General features: G+C 39.3%; 1 long non-coding RNA gene across 1 annotated transcript; it reads left to right on the top strand.

Moving 5' to 3' along the window:
- Nucleotides 1-658: 658 nt before the first annotated feature.
- On the top strand, nt 659-16,073 carry LOC106998047 (uncharacterized). Its single transcript, XR_013417012.1, has 3 exons — nt 659-2,315; nt 6,831-6,928; nt 14,474-16,073. It is a non-coding gene; the product is annotated as an uncharacterized LOC106998047 (long non-coding RNA).
- Nucleotides 16,074-18,055: the final 1,982 nt, after the last annotated feature.

The raw sequence follows: 18,055 nt of genomic DNA, 5'->3' as shown, positions 1-18,055 counted from the left end.
GGAACAGCCAATAAGAGATCAGAAAAAAAAAAAAAAAAACAACAAAAAACGAGTGTTACCTTCACCTTCTCTCTGTCTCTCTGCATTTCCTGAATAGGTTACTGTAGTGCTGCTTTTATTTAAGACCCTTTAGAAATATTGTTATTAATCTATAATAAACCCACCAGGAAGGAAGTAGTAGGATTTCCGAAGTTACAGTATTTCTCTTACTGTGGTTGCAAAATCTATTTTTAGTGTCCTGATCTCTGCTTAGCAAAATGAAGTAGAGTGGTTGTTTTTAACCAGTTTAAAGTAAGAAAATATTGATGTAAAGATAATCGAATAGAAAAAAAAATAATAATAAAACAAGAATCAGAGAACCAAAATGAAGAAAGGGAAATGTAATCATTAAATATAATGCTTAATCAGAGCAAAAGCACTGCAGGGAAGATGGCTTCAGCCACTCTAATTTAAATGCCCTTTATTTAATTATACTTAACATTTTTACATGGATTGGTATTTGAAATTTGTAGAAGCTGAAATCAGTGATCTCTGATAGCGTTAACTGGGAAGTTATCCTGAAGGTGGCAGGCTGCTCCAAGATTTCTATCTTTGATATTTTTAAGGGCTTGTGATTCAGGGCTTTTTAGCCACGGTATTTCTATTTCTATGGGTGCTAAGAAATTTTAATCTGCTTCATTATATCTACGTGCTTTAATCATGGTAGAAATTCGACTCACTGCCTGTTAAAATATTTTAAAAGTGAAAATCTCATTTTCATAGAAATTCCACCGAACTTCGGGCAGCATGAAAAAGTAATGTTAGAAGTTACTATCGGGGCAGTAGGGATTACAATATGAAATAATTCTTTGAATTCACACATTCCAATAGAGCTTGGATTCAACATTGAAAGAGCTTCCAGCATGTGTCAGCTGCTTTGCCTGATCCTGGCCCAGTGCTGCTCAGACCCTCAAATTGCAAAACAGAAGGCACATGCAGTCCATCAGAAACTCACAATTGGCTGTCACCCTTTGGGAATCATGGAAATAAAACCTGAACCATAAATGCATAATTCCAGCTCTTCTTGTCAAAACATATAAGTTACAGGAACTCTAAACTTAAGAACTCCTGTTGGGCTTATGTTAAGGATTGAAGTCAGATCCCCAAGGAAAGTATAACTAGGATGCTGCTTAGAATGAAGCTTCCATCTGAGTGGAGTATTATGATGCCTGTGTATGGCTGAATATCTTAAGATACTAATAAAATAAACCCAGGGTCTTGACAACACACTAGAATGTAAATTCTGAGGACAGAACTTTTGTCTGTTTTGTTCACTGCTGTATCCAACACATTTAACAGAGCTAGTAAACAGTAGGTACTAAACAAAATATCAAATAAAGGTCAAATGAACTGAAAGACAAGTAGGATCCCTGAGCTGGCGTCCAGACTCTGGGCAAGCTCTCTCTGCCTGAATACCAGCCCTGCTTCCAGAAGTGAGTCCTTATGCAAGTAACTTAATGTGGTTGAACACACTTTGCTCATCTTAAAATTGGGATAATAGTAATCACCTAAGGGGTTTTACACAGAATAAAAATATCTAGTACAATGTCTAGTACAATGCCCAGTCTAGTACAATGTCCAGTACAAATGTCTCGTACCAATGTCTAGTACAATACCCAGCTCAGAATCTGATGTTCAATATTTGCATTGTTTTTCATTTTTCAGAGCAGAAGGGAGCAGTTTGGAAAAGGACACATATTCTGAAGCTCTGGTGAATATGTGAATGAAAGTGATAAAAAAACAATTTGAGATTACAGTAAGACTCATGTTCTTCAATAATTTAATTTTTAAAAAGTAAGTATGCTAAATTTGATTTTTATTTGCTGGTTAGCGTGCTCAGCACACATGGTGGCATTGTTGGATTTCTTAAGGTTGGAATATGGGTGGGAATCATTAGCTCTGGGGCATAAAATGCCACCTGCCTGTGTCTGGCATTGGCCACAGAAATAGTCCCCACTTTGTATCCCTCTGCCCTCATGTCTTTCTCTCTGCCTAGACTTTTACCATTGGGCACTCCTTCTTTTGAACACAATTCAACAGCATTCTGCGTTCTCCAAAGGATTTCAGTAGCTAAACCCAGAGGACAGTCGGCTCAAAGGGCCCAGGACAGCCCTCAGAGGTTTCATCAATCAAATCTCAAACACTAGTGAGGAGCACCACAGATTTATGGAGGAATGACTTATTCTGGCAGAGGTTCTGGTGTTCAGGCAAAGAGAACCTCTCCAGGGCCTGGATTCCAGATTAGGAACCAGAGAATCTGTAGGAGTCCAAACGAGGTAATTTACAAGGTTCCCAAGCTTGGCCAGTTTCATAGTGATGCCGTGTTGTGGGTCTGTAAAACCTAGAATACTGGGAGCAGGGGATAGTGCCCCAAACTCAAAACCAAAACAAACTAGGCTTTGTGCAGATCCGGTATTCATATTGAGGAACACTGGGTCTCAGGTTAGAGATTAGAATGATCAACCAGCAATTATGCCCAGATGCCTGCTTTGTGGTTACTGCACTCATGACTTTTGTCATTGTATTCATTTCCCATTGCTGCTAGCAAATTACTGCAAATGGCTTAAAACAATTAATTATCTTACAGTTCTGGAGGTCAGAAGTCCAAAATAAGTTTTTAAAGGATAAAATCAAGGTGTCAGCAGAGATATATTCCTCCTGGATGCTCTGGAGGAGAATCTCTTTCCTTACCCCCTCCTTTTTTTTTTTCTTTCTCATGGGGAAGAGGTTCTTCTAGAGACTTCCCTCATTTCTTGGCAGCCAGCAGTTGCATCACTTCATTGTCACATCTCCTTCTCTGTGACTTTCCTACCTCCCTTTTTCCATTGTAACACCCTTATGATTACATTAGACCTGCGTGAATAATCCAGGATAATCTCTCCATCTCAAGATCCTTGATTTAGTCACATTTGTAAAGTGCATTTTGCTACGTAAGGTAGCATTCGCAGGTTCAGGGATTAAGAGACAGAGATTTTTGGAAGGCTGTTTTGTTCACTACAGTCATCAACTTTAGATGATGGTTTGCTGCACAGATCATCCCATCACCCAGGTATTAAGTCCAGTATCCATTAGCTCTTCTGCCTGATTCTCTCCCTCCTCCCACCCTCCGACCTCCAACAGGCTCCAGTGTTTGTTGTTCCCCCTCCATGTGTATATGAGTTCTCATCATTTAGCTCCCACTTATAAGTGAGCACATGTGGTATTTGGTTTTCTGTTCCTGTGTTAGTTTGCTAAGGATAATGGCCTCCAGCTCCATCCATGTCCCTGCAAAGGACATGATCTTGTTCCTTTTTATGGCTGCATAGTATTCCGTGGTGTATGTGTTCCACATTTTCTTTATCCAGTCTATCATTGATGGACAGTTAGGTTGATTCCATGTCTTTGCTATTGTGAATAGTGATGCAATGAACATACACATGCATATGTCTTTTTATTAATAATAGAACAATTTATATTCCTTTGAGTATATACCCAGTAATGGGATTTCAGGCTTGAATGGTATTTCTGCCTCTAGGTTTCTGGGGAATCACCACACTATCTTCCACAATGGTTGAACTAATTTACACTCCCACCAACAGTGTAAAAGTGTTCCTTTTTCTCCCCAACCTTGCCAGCATCTACTGTTTTTCTGACATTTTAAGAATAGCCATTCTGACTGGTGTGGGATGGTATCTCATTGTGGTTTTGATTTGCATTTCTCTAAGGATCAGTGATATTGAGCTTTTTTTCATATGTTTGTTGGCTGCATGTATGTTTTATTTTGAGAAGTGTCTGGGCATGTCCTTTGGCTACTTTTTAAGGGGATTGTTTGTTTATTTCTTGTAAATTTATTTATAGATGTTGGATATTGGACCTTTGTCAGATGCATGGTTTACAAAAATTTTCTCCCATTCTGTAGGTTGTCTGTTTACTCTGTTGATAGTTTCTTTTGTGTGAGAGCTCTTTAGTTTAATTAGATCCAGTTTGTCAATTTTTGTTTTTGTTGCAATTGCTTTTGGTGTCTTTGTCATGAAATCTTTACCATGCCTATGTCCTGAATGGTGTTGCCTAGGTTTTCTTCTAGGGTTTTCATAGTTTTGGGTTTTACATTTCAGTCTTTAATCCATCTTGAGTTGATTTTTGTATATGGTGTAAGGAAGGGGTCCAGTTTTAATTTTCTGCATATTCTAGCCAGTTCTCCCAGCAATATTTATTAAATAGGGAATCCTTTTCCCCATTGCTTGTTTTTGTCAGGTTTGTCAGAGATCAAATGATCGTAGGTGTATGGTCTTATTTCTGGATTCTCTATTCTGTCCCATTGGCCTATGTCTCTGTTCTTGGACCAGTACCATGCTGTTTTGGTTACTGTAGCCCTGTAGTATAGTTTGAAGTCAGGTAGCATGTTGCCTCCAGCTTTGTTCTTTCCATTTAGATAAATAAAACAATGTCTTTAAAGGACTGAAGGTAAAGCAGAAATCAACTACATAGAAAACAAACAACAACAACAACAAAAATTGGTTCTTTGAGAATATAAAATCTGACAAATTCAAGTGAAAATAAAAGAACAAATAAAATACATGAAGAATTTTTTTGGAAAGAATGTGATCATAAAGAAATTTTTTAAAATTGAAAGAAAATATATATAAACTTATATACAATTATAATACTTAGTCTCATTCCCTTGTGTGACATGCTTCTAGCAAATACAAATATAACACAATAGAATAGAAACGAATAGAATAAGGCATAGATACAGAATAGAATAGATTATGGTCACTCTCATGATTACTTTACATTGTATAAGGCTTCACCTTAGGAGATAAGGGTGAGGGATTCTCCTGTTGGCTTTGAAGAAGCAAGCTGCCATGTTGTTAGAGGGTCTTTGAGAGAACCTGCAAGGAAGCCACATGGCAAGAACTTCAGGGCCTTTGGGAGGTAAGAGGAGGCCCCATGTGACAGCCCACACGAAACAGATATCTCAATCCTACCACCATAAGAAACTTAATTTTGCCAATGGCCTAGTAAGTCTGGAAGAGTACCCCTGAGCTCCAGAAATTAAGGCAGTTCAGTCAATCCTATGTAATCATTTCAGTGGATTCCCAGTACAGATTTGGTTAAATTCAACACCCATTACTAATAATACATTTAGCTAGCATGGAATAGAAGAAAACTGCCTTTACTTTATAAAGGGTGCAATTCAGAAAATTATGGCAAGTATTGTATTGATGGGCTAACAAAGAACAAGAAAAGAAAATAAGAATTATAAATGTTATGTTATTTGTTCCTTTGCAAAATCAGTACTTCTGTCTGCCTAGAAAATTAGAGAGAATCAGGCAAAGACTATTAGACCTAATAAATAAATTTAATAGGTAGCTGAATAGCTAGCCATCCTACCCATCAGTTAGAAAACATAATGGCCAAGGCCCAGGGCAATGGCTCACCCTGTAATCCTAGCACTTTTGGGAGCCTGAGGCAGGCAGATTACCTGAGGTCAGGAGTTCGAGACCAGCCTGGCCAACGTGGTAAAACCCCATCTCTACTACAAATACAAAAATTATCCAAGCATGATGGTGCACATTGGTAATCCCAGCTGCTCGGGAGGCTGAGGCACGAGAATAGCTTGAACCCAGGAGGCGGAGGTTACAGTGAGCTGATATCAGGCCACTGTACTCTAGCCTGGAAAACAGCAAGACTTTGCCCCCCCCAAAAAAAAACAAAAAAAAGAAAGAAAATATAATGGTCAGAAAGTTTCATGAATGATGACCACAAAAATTATTATGCATCTCGAAATAAACTTAGAACTATGTGTAAAACTCAAACTTAGTAAGCCACAAAAATTATGAAAGAACATAAAGAAACACATATGGCTAGACATAGCAGGTTCCTTGACGCAAAGTCTGAATAGTGTAAAAATGTCAATTGTTCAAAAAAAAAATCAATTAATTTGATACACTTCAATTAAAATTGTAATCGCGTTTTTAATGAAGCTCGATCACTGATAAAGTTCATCCAGAAAAGAAAATATGAAAAAATAGCCAATAGATTTTAGAAAGACAGCAGTTAGTTAGGACTTACCCTATATCAGAATGTGATACAAAACTTTATGGTATGGTATTGATACCGAAATAGGCAAATAAGTCAGTAAATACAGTAGTGACAAGACAGGTGTAATTATGTACAGGACAACATTTAAAATCACTCTGTGATGTAAGGATATAATTCCTTCCCCATAAACAACTGAATTTCCAACATCATTTATCTGTTTGCCTTTTCCTGTTGCTCTCCATTCCCATTTATAATGATTCCCTGTCTTCTTTCTTCGCTCCAGCTTTCCCTGCTGCATCAGTTTCCTTTCATAGTGTATCTGTCCCTCCATGTCCCCATGGACTTGCTTTATATGGAAGTAATGAACACCTCATCATAGCGGTTTTGGTTTGATTCCAATGAGATCTTTTTTTTTCCATCCATAGCAATTTAATGAATACAACAGTTGTCCATCTTGGCCCCAGCTACAGAAGGTACTCTTGATAATTTGGCATAGGGAGAAAAAAAAAGTGGAAAGCTGAAAAGAACAAGCAAATACTCAAGCAACCATTTTCATTTCAAAGATTATGACAGATTATGAAAACAAAGAATACAAAACAGGGAATTCCAGAAGGACCCCAGAAAAGATGTGAAAAGCAAGTTGTCACCAGGGCATTTTACCTTAACTGGTAAACCCAACTCAATAATTCCAGAGTAGGGTCTGTGTTTGTTCTCTCCATCTGTCTGTTCCTTTCTCCCTTTGTAACTGTCTCTGATTCTTTTCTTAGCAGCCATGGTGTAACATAATGATTACTAACAGGCTTGGCATCAGACAAACCTGCATCTGAATCTGGGTTCTATCACTTCCTGACTGCATAATTTTGTGGTAAGCTCTTTAAATTTTCTGATATTCAGTTTCTTTATCTGTAAAATGGAAATATAACAAAACTACTTATTTCATAGGGTTGTTGTGAGATATGATCCATTTGAAATCATAAAGCTTGTCATACAGTAAACATTCAAAAACTATTAGCTATTATTCTTTTATGTAACAAAATACTAATATAATAGGAAATATTTTAATAATTATAGCTTAGGTTTGATTGACACTTTATGGCTTAGTAGTTAGTATCTTCAGATTCCTTATTTCATTAATACATTATTGCAATACTCTGTAGTATTATACCCGACTACATATGTTTAAGAAAACCATTTAGCTGCCTGAGGCTGTTTGTAAAATGCTGAAGGATACTCTGGGAAGTATATGAGGTGTCCTTGTTCATAGGCTTTTTGAGTTAGTTTCTTATTGTCAGTCCATGACCTTGTGGGCACAGCTCTGCCTTTTTATTCCGGTAGTCCCACCTTTTGTTGGCTTCTGTCTCTGTTGTCTTTAGGAATTGTACACCGTCACCCCTAAGCATCAGTGCACACAACCCTCTGCTGGGTTTCATTTCTGTTGGATGTGACACTGTTAGGTAAGGCAGGGAGGCAGGTGTGGTAGACAGAAGTCTATGACCCCCAGTGGCCCTAAACAGGGAACCCAGTTAAGCCTGCTTTGAACTTCTAACCTACAGAACCATAGAATAATAAGTAGATATTGTTTCAAGCCTCTAAGTTTGTAGTGATTCATTGTGAAGCAATAGAAAATGAATACAGCAAGTAGTGTGAGAATAAGGTTGGGGATTAAGAGGGTGGTGGAATGAAGAGGGATGGGTAAAGAGACTGGGAGAATGGGATGTAGCTATTATAGAAGTCATTGCAGGTCAGGTGGAAGTAAAGGTCTTAAAATGATGGGACAGAGTCTGGTTTTTATTTTCTATGAGTGAAGGTCCCTTGAGTGGAAATTAGAGAGCCGTAGGTCTCTCTTAGAAAGATGATTGACAGCTACATAAAGGATGATTTGGAAGAAAAAGAGACACTAGATAAGATACTGTTATTCTCATCCATGTGGGAGTTTAAATTTTTTGGTCCAATTTTCTTAGGGATATCTATTTGATAAGAGGTCTTTGTAGTGGCACTGCTTAGATATGACTTCCACTTGAGTTGGACAGATAGACAGAAACAGTAACCTAAATAGTGAAACTTGAGATTCAGAGGCTAAATAAGTATAGTCATTTATTTTAATATTCTCATTCCACTCTTGGTGTAATTAATCATTTTTAGAGCTTTTGATTCCGTAGAAGCTCAGGATGTACGGATGCAATCTTGTTCACTTAGAGGTTCCCAACCCACAACCATGGGTACAGTAGCTCTTATATGTCCAGAGAAGGCTTCCAGAGAAGTCTTCAGAGAAGGCTAAAAATATGAGGTCTGTCTACAACTCTCAGCAGTGTGATCTAGTAAAGGAGTATGTGAAGTTCCCATTTTTATCAAAAAGATAATTCATGTACCTAGCTAGCTGCATTTTGATAAGCAGTTTTAATACATTTACTGTAAGAAATTGTAAGTATTTATGTAAGTCGGAGAGAATCTTGTTATTTAGCAGTGTAGCTTTGTCAGAAATCTAATGGTAGTCTTTTTAAAAAATAACTTTTGATTATGAAAATTTCAAACACATTTAAATGGGTAGAGTGTAGTACAACAAATCTCCATGTACTCTTCATCCAATATCTATAATTACCAATTTATGGCAAATCTAATTTCTTCTATATACTTTCCCATTTTCTACCTCCCTAGTCATTATTTTTAAAATATCCTTCTTTTAGTGATAAATATTATTATTCTAAGGACATCTTACCAAAGACAAGGACTGCTCTTTTAAAACGTAACCCACAAAATAACATTAGCCTTGTTCAAAGCGCTGTGAATGAGAAAAAGGTACAGATTTTTGGATGGGTTCACACTCAGAAATTTTTTTATTTGTTTTCAGTGAATTTGAGCAATAAAGCCATAATGTGAATGCTAAACACTTTATGTACAGGAAGCTCTTGAAACTGTATTTCACCCTACTCAGCACACTGCCTGTGGGCTTCCCTTTCACCAGTTTCTCACCCCTAAAAGGCCACATTGTTTGCTGCTCATCAGAAGAGTGACTCTGTGATCTTAGGATGCCAAAACTTAACTCGCCCAGCTCATTTCTGCATCAATTCCTGCTAAAAGGTCATTTTTGTTTTAACTGGCTGGTTGAGTCAGATGATAAGTGAAATATGATTCATGTGTATAACAGCTTCCCATCCCTGCTCCCTTGCCAGCCCCTACCTCCACCCCTGAAATCAAAGATTTGCTTAGCGCTCAAGATGTACAACTAATATCTCTTCTTTGTATGTGAATGACTAATTAATTCTCCATCTTCTAACTCAGAGACCAATAGAACGGACCAAAGATACATGGACTCATAAATAGTGGACACCTGGGGGAAACAGTTCTAGGCCAAGAAACTACAAAGGCTCTGAGGCAGAAGCGTGCTTGACATTGTACTCATGTGCACTGGTGTGCCTTCCATGACAACTAAACCAGAAAACCCCAAAAGGATCACAGGGCAGAAAACCTACCAATGGTGGAGTTGTGTATCTGAGACTCAGAAAATATACTCCTTAGTAGTGTACAAGGGAAATAGGAGGAAATTTCAAGATGAGTGAAAGGTTTCTTATGTCATGGTAGCCCAGGGTACGAAAGTACAAGCTGATGTTAACATCAAGAAATATTCCTGGAAAAGAAGTATATCAAAACCTTGCCACACACAGAGGTGTTCAAGAATAAATGTATACTTATAATGATAAAACTGGGCTCGCCTAATGATTTGGCAGGATTCATTTGTGAGGCACATAAAAAATGTCACATGAATGTTATTAACAGGGTTCTGCCACATGCACACCCCTCTGCATTTATAGTAGTGAATCAGAACGCTTGGAGTCATACATCATCCTACATTTCTGGATATTCCCATCCACTAGATTCTTACCAAAAAGCAAGACCAAAAGAGAAAAAGACCAAAGTTTCTTCCTCTATCTCACTTAAAACATGGTAATAATAATTTGGGCCATGGAGTTGATCACTTTGAATTATAGGATGCTAATAAGAACTTAGACATCATCTAGGATAATCAGCTTATTTTTCAATGAACAACTGTCCACTGTCCGCACCCCGCTCCCTTTACTGCCCTACCCTCTCACCACTGTGCTGCCCCCTCCCCTTCACCAGTTTCTGGTGCTGACTCTTAACATGCCTCCTGCTTGCTCCCAGCCAGCTCTCCCAGGATGCATTCTGCTGCACAAGAAGACCAAAGCTTCATACTTGTGCCTATTTGAATTCTAGCGTTTGGGGATATGCTTTGTTCTTTTGTTGAAACCAGGAGAAACTGAATGAACACTGCAGCAAAAAAGAAGGCCCATTTCAAGGGTACAGAGACCTTAATAAGGAAGTCCTGACCTTTTACAAGGGCAGCTCCAGGGATCTAAGTAGCAAAAGGGCTAAGATGCTACCATTCAAGCACTGAAGACCAGCTGACTTCTGCTGCTGGATTTTTTTCTGCTCCAGATTTAAATTATCAGACAAGAGGGATACCAATTGACCTGCATTGGGTCAAGCACCCATCCTTTGGTAGGGATAGAGAATTCAGCATCCCTATCAGAACCTCATGGAAGTGAGGATGGTAAAGATAGACAGAAAAAAGATAGAAGATAGAAGAGAAAAACACTTCTGTCAACTCCTAAAATTAACTGCTCTGTTCTGGAATTTTGCATGTGTGTCACGAAGGCTTATTTTTGGACCTTCTTTCTGTCTTGGGACCCAGTTTTTAGACTCAACAATCTTGTGTGATTGGTCTTGATTTTGGTTCTGGACTATGCTTTGCAACCCTGCTTATCCCACAGTTTTAGAAAGAGCAAATCTACTGCTACTCTGCTCACACTGTTGTGGGTTACTCCTTAGCAAAGGCAGTCAAAGGCAGTCCCATCTCTTAGCTCCATAATGGATGAGCTGAGCAGAAACAGACTCAGCAGACATAGGGGTAACTTTGCCTAAGATGCTACAGATGGCTACAGGCAGGTTCAGGACTAGAACTCAGGTATACTGATTTCCCATATGTTGCTCTTTCTTTCTGTAGTAATTATTTCCTGTCCAGCATTTGAGAGCTAACCAGAAAAGGAGAATATAGTTATTGCCAGAACATCAGGACATTCAGAAGAGTTAGAAAGTGTGTGCCTTTTTGTGTGCAGGGATTGTGATTTGAACACATTAAAAATTAGAAATAGAATGTCAGCAGTGATGTCCTGCTGGTATTGTAAAAAATCTTAAGAAGACAGATGGTAGTTTTGAAATAGAAGATTTAAAGAACTTTGTACTTTGCACTTTTCCACACATGTGACAGGTGGGAAAGGAGAAGTGGCAGGAGGAAGACTGTCATGTGTTCAGAGACAAGGTTTGCACAGCTAGCTTTGGAGTTGAGCCAGGTTACTGGACTGCAGCTCTATTGTGAGATGTCACTTTCTCTAGACCCATAACAATGCCTTTCACTTTGGGAGTGGGTGATGTAGCTGGCTTCCACATTTACCATTGACTGCTCCACTATCTGCAACACACCCTATTGTGGAATCTCCTTTATTTGGAACCAGGGAGTGGCACAGGGAAGTCCCACATATGACTTCCCTGTTTTTAATAACCCCATCCCCAGGGAAAAAGAATGAGAAACATTCCAACAGAAGATAAAGCAAAAAAAGAAAAAAATAGACAAAATTTACCTCTCTGTGTGGCTATGTCAGAGAGGACACACAAAGGGAAAGATGTGTTTATGTGATGGAGGAAAGAAGGGCTTGCTCCCTTGTTTATGAGAGAAAATAGTATCTGCAGCATTGTGTATGAGCACTCTAATTTGTGTTTATTATTTTTACATTTTCAGTCTTCCCAACTATATTGTAAGAACCTGTGGAGCAGTATCCTTATCACTTGCCTCCACATATCTACAGCACTTCATATGATGATTGGCAAACTGTATATGCCTGATTGTACTTAATTTGCAAACTGTACATGCCTGTTGCTGAGAATAAAATACAAGTTTAAAATTTTTGTTGATTTTTAAAATCAGTTGTATCTTTTTTTTTTTTTTTTTTTTGAGACGGAGTCTCGCTCTGTCGCCCAGGCTGGAGTGCAGTGGCTGGATCTCGGCTCACTGAAAGCTCCGCCTCCCGGGTTTATGCCATTCTCCTGCCTCAGCCTCCCGAGTAGCTGGGACTACAGGCGCCCGCTACCTTGCCCAGCTAGTTTTTTGAATTTTTTAGTAGAGACGGGGTTTCACCGTGTTAGCCACGATGGTCTCGATCTCCTGACCTCGTGATCCGCCCGTCTTGGCCTCCCAAAGTGCTGGGATTACAGGCTTGAGCCACCGCGCCTGGTCAATCAGTTGTATCTTAATGGAAGTTACTGAGTTACTCCTCAATTTCTGTTGCATTTCCACACATAATCCCTTAAGCCTTTTAGGTAAATCCTCAGTATTAATAAGAATATGATTTAAATCTGGATTACCATGAGGCAATTAGATTTGGCATGCAGTTTGTTGATAAAATCAGAGAACCATAAAACTAGAAGAAGCACAAGCTTTGACTCTCAAGGGAGTATTTTCCAGGATAATTATTTATTTTAAATACCATTATTTACCAAAGTTATAGTTATATTCAGTATATATGGTAAATTCTATGTGAAGATGTATTGTACAATGAATATAGTTAATTGTGTAAATAACATAATACATATCTATATGTTAAGTATCTTTTTAAAACTGTGCAACTAGTGCTTTGATATTCTGAATTAGTTTTCTAGTGTTGCCGTAACAAAGTACCACAAACTGGGGGGTTTAAACAACAGTGAGAGAATAAACTCACAGTTCTGGAGGCTGGGAGTTCAAGATCCGGCTGCCAGGATGGCACAGTTCTGGAGTGGGCCCTCTTCTGAGTTGCTAACTGCAAATTCTCTTTGTATCTTCCACTTTCCTGAGAGAAAATCTTGACGTCTCTTGTGTAGAAAAAGAACTCTGTGCACATACAGGTTACTGCATCCTGCACTACACTCAGTCCTGCAGCCTGACGCATTCCACTTCCTGAGGGACCTAGAACCAACTCAAGCATTTTCAACTTCCCCCCATGGTTCTCACTGGTTTTAGCTCTTTACAAACAATAAGCTTCTCAATCAGTTGTCTATTCTTTGACCTTTTATTCCACAGTTTTTGCCCACCAGCACTTAAGTGTGGTAAAACCTCCTTCAGTGCTGTCTCCTCTACCTTCTACCCTGAATCTCTTCTCCTGTCAAAGTCAAACTTCTTGAAATAATTAATTATTATTTCCACTTCCCTGCCTCCTATTTACTCCTCACCCTGGGGAAAATAGCTTTTGATTTCTACCACTTTAAAGAAAGTACTGCAAAGCACAACACAAAGCTCACACTGCTAAATCCAATAAACATTTTTTTTGGTATTTTTCTTACTTACTACTCAGCAGTATTTGATAATATTGGCCATGCCCCTCTTTTTGAAATGTTCTTTTCCCATATATCTCTCTGGTCGGTCCTTCATTTTTTTTTTGTGACTGCCACTCCTCCATTTGCCCCTTAAATACACGCTTTCCTAGCGTATATTTCCTCCACGCTTTGTCCTAGGCTCTTGGCTTTCCTCACTCTGCACCCTTCTTCTGAGTAATCTCTTCCTGTTGCTGGCTTCAATTTTCATCTTATTTTGATGATTCCCAAATCTATCACTCCAGCCATCTGCTTTATAGACATGTCCTCCCACGCGTCCTACAGGCCTTTCAGATGTAATGTTCTGAACCTGAACTCATCATCTTCCCCCCACAAATCTGCTCTTTCTCCTGTGTGCCTTAGCTCAGTGGTGGCCATCACCTCCTCCCTAGGTGTCCAAGGCAGAAACCTGGCAGCATCCTGAACTCTTAACCCCTTCCCATTCCTGACTCTCATCTCCTTCCTGGATTTTATCCTCCTCACTGGCTTTCCTCCCTCTGCTCCCATAAGGAGGCTGCAGTGGTGCTTTAAAGTAAGCCAACTTGTTCATCACCCTGATTAATGACCAAACAAATAAACGCTGCTTCTCAGTTCGTGCTTTCTCTGTAGCTTCCATATTTCATCACTCTCTCCTTGCATCTTTAGTCAATAAGTTTCCTCTTTTTCTAGGACCCATTGTGATTTTTCCTGTGTTGCTCCCTTTACTGGAATCCTCTTTTCTCCATTATCCCTTAAAATGGCAAACTCCTACTCTCTCAGCTCTTCCCCTGGCTGTGAGACTTGGGGTAAGTTAACTTAGCTATGCTTCAGTTTCCTCTTATGTAAAATAGGAATAATACTAATAATATTTGCTCCATGGGTGTTAGAAAAACCAAATGAAAGAAAATATGCTTAGGACTTAAACTGAAACATACAAGGTACTCAATAAGTATTAGCTATTATTATTATTATTACTTAGTGGACTCTGTTTATATGTCACTTTATCCAGGACTCCTTGCCTGACCTGGGAAATCTCAGTGAGGAGACCCTCCTAACTACTTCCATGATCCAGTTCCTCTGCATTGTAATTGCTGCTTGTTTGTCTGTCTGCTCCTCTCCCTACTACCTGCACGTACACCCTTCTCACCAAGGTAACCTGTAAGCCCTGTGGGAGAAGGAACCGTAACTATCAGTTTTACTGTGGTATTTGTATTCCTAGGAGAAGCTCACAATTTTTTGTTGTCTGAATGAATATAGATGCAAAATTATTTCAACGTTTGATTGCTGTCTGTTTCTGCTAAGTCACCACTTTCTGAACCAGCTCTGAAGTGCCTGAACTCTTATCAAGCATGGAATTTGTGGCTATCTGTAATCTTGCTAAGATTAGAAAGAACTACTAATGAGGTATAGCCTTTTGAGACTACTGTCCAGTTTAGGTATATCATAACTCCAATTAACCTTGGCAACACCCCAGCGACTAATAAACTGAATTCTGCATCTCCTACTGAAGAGCAGAGGCTAATTAGACAAATTATGGTCTATCTGGTATTGGCATTTGTCTGGGAGACCCAGACTAACTGCAACAACCAGTCACTGTCTTTGAAACATAATGTAGGTCCCAGCTTGATTGTTGGCAGCACTCACTTTAAACTCATACATACCAAGTGGTTTGCTGGCACATATTTAATACCTGGCTTTCAGGGGAAAAGCCCTAATTTTAGTGTTTGCTCATTTTCATGGTGTAAAGAGTCCTGCCTTGACTGATGTCAATGTGACATTGACAAATTCCTGAAATTTTACCAATAACTTTTTGCAAGTGGTGCAAGCAGGCTCCAGCACCCTGCAGTCTAGATGGGTTGGTAGGGAGACCAGGTGAGCTTTGCTTTCACGAATAAGAAATTATCTTAAGAACATGAGAGTTAACTGTTCATAGTCGGAGAAAAATTTTGAAAGAAAGTAATGATTCTGAGAGTGGCCTGGATGAGAATATTGCCAGGCTTTCCCTTAATGTATGTGCACCTCAATAACTAGGGCTCTCCTCCTGCAAGCCAGGCTGGCACCGTCGCCTCCGTCATGTGGGAAGGGTGTAGTAGGCAGATGTCCATGTCCTAATTCTTAAAGTCTATGGATAGATTATATTACCTGACAAAGGAGAATTAAGGCTGCAGATGGAATTAATGTTGTAAATCAGCTGGCTTTAAAGTAGAGAGGTTATCCTGGATTATCCAGCGGATTCAATGTAATGAGAAGGGTCCTTAAGAGTGGAAGAGAGAGGCAGAAAAGGGAGAACAGATAAATGGCAGCATGAGAAGGATTTAGCCTAATGATTCTGGCTTTGAAGAAAGAGGGGTAACCCACAAGCAAAAAGTGTGGATGACCTCTAGAAGCTGGCAGAGAGCCCAGAAACAGGGTCACTAGGGCCATCCCAAAGAAAATGAGCCTGGCTAACATCCTGATATTAGCCCAGTGAGACCCATGCTGGATTTCTAACTACAGAACTTTAATATAATACATTTGTATTTGTCTTGTTTCAAGACTCTGTATTTGAGATAATTTGTTATGACAGGAAACTAATACAAAATAGTATCACTATTGACCAATACCAAAAATCCTCTGTACTTGTTAAGTTCTTGTTTAACTTTGACTTTTTATCTAGTGGGCTCCACATCATTGGCTCTGAAGTCTTAACTATAATTCTGCCTCTGGTCCTTTGGTCTTAGTAATTGCATTTGATGTTGCTAGCATTTGAAACGTAGCTTTACCAAACAGATTATGCTTTGTCTACCTCCCTGCACTATTGCCCTTTTAGCAGATCCCCAGACAAGTCACCCTTCATTGTCATGAGGGAGAAGGGGATTTAGCTGGGCATAGCCGCAACACTGTTCCTCTCCTTTCCATTTCCATGGCCCTCACTGTATGCCATGTTCCCAGCACTTAAATCCTGGACAATTTCTTTTTCTTTTATTTATTTTTTTTTTGGAGACAGGGTCTCACTGTGTTGCCCAGGCTGGAGTGCAGTGGCTATTTATAGATGCGATCCCACAACTGATCAGCATGGGAGTTTTTACCTGTTCCATTTCTGACCTGGGCTGGTTCACCCCTCCTAGGCAACCTGGTGGTTCCCTGTTCCCAGGAGGTGACCATATTGATGCTGAACTTAGTGCAGACACCCAATCTGCGTAGCACACTACAACCCAGAAACCCTGGGCTCAAGCCATCCTCCCACCTCAGTCTCCGAGTAGCTAGGACTATAGGCACATACCATTGAGCCCAGCAATCCTGGACAATTTCAATGACCCTTCCTCCAACCCATTAAGAAGGTCAACCCTCCTAAAGAGAAACAACAAGCATCATTTGTGCCTCCTGACTTAAGTATGAATACTTTGGATTAGCATTTACAGCTTCCCATTATTTTGCCCCAGCTTCTTTTTCTGAAGGTATTTCTCCAAATTCTTCTACTGAAATTTATAATTCAATCTCAATGGTACCTACAGCTGTTTTGTATCTTCCTGCTTCTTAACTCATATCCACTCACTACCCACCATCCAACAAATATTTAGTGAGTGGTTGCTGTTTTCTAATAGCTGTTCTGGGCATGGTAAAAGGCACAAAAAAGGATAAGACCCTCCAAATGGGCAAGGCAATGGCTATGCTATTGCAGATCTCACAACCTAATGAAAGACACTGACATATGAACACAAAAGTTCAGTAAAATATGGCAACAGATGATAGCAACACAAGCCAGGTGCCCAAGAGCTCAGTAGAAGGAATGGTGTGGCTGTCTTCTTTGTGATTCCCTCCTCAACTTAGAAGCAGCTCTGAGTTAGAGGAAAGAGCACTGATCTTGGGAGATAAAAAGCTGGATTTCAGCCAATTAATTTCTGCAATTAATTTATTGGCAAATTCAATAAATTGATAAGGTTCTATTCATGAAGAAAAAAAGAATGGCTAATACTCATAGAATTGTATTAAGATTGAGAATTAATAATGTTCTGTAATTGAAAAAGTACTATGTATATAGGATTCCATGTTTACCTATGAAAAAAGTTAGAATGTGCCACCCCAAAATATGCCACTTTGGCATAAGGATTATTTTGAGCTTAAGGCAATTAAAAGCAGAAAACACAGAAAAAACTCTTTGCCCTCCCCCATCGGCTTAAAAGCAGGACATAAATTTCCCTTTGTAAAGGTGTTCCCCTTTCCTTTCCCCAAAAAGAAAGAGATCAACTATTATCATTAGAGACAGAAAGTGTTAAAAGAAAAACGTCAGCTGAATTAAATTAAAGGGAGTTTAATTGAGCAATGAATGATTCACAAATTGTGCAGCCTCCAGAATCACCGCAGATTCAGAGAGACTCCAGAGGTGCCTTGTGGTCAGAACAAATTTATAGACAAAAAAGTAGAGGGACGCACAGGAATCAGAAATGAGGTACAGAAACAGCTGGATTGGTTACAGATTGGCATATGCTTTATTTGAACACAGTTTGAACACTCAGCAGTGTATGAGTGGTTGAAAATGGCTGCTGGGACTGGCCAAGACTCAGCTGTTGTTACAGGCACATACTCCTAAGTTAGGTTTTCAATCTTGTCT

This window comes from Macaca mulatta, chromosome 4 (assembly GCF_049350105.2).
Source record: "Macaca mulatta isolate MMU2019108-1 chromosome 4, T2T-MMU8v2.0, whole genome shotgun sequence".
NCBI lineage: Eukaryota > Metazoa > Chordata > Mammalia > Primates > Cercopithecidae > Macaca > Macaca mulatta.
The sequence above is the reverse complement of the archived record's forward strand: the minus strand, read 5'-3'. Positions and strand labels throughout refer to the sequence as shown.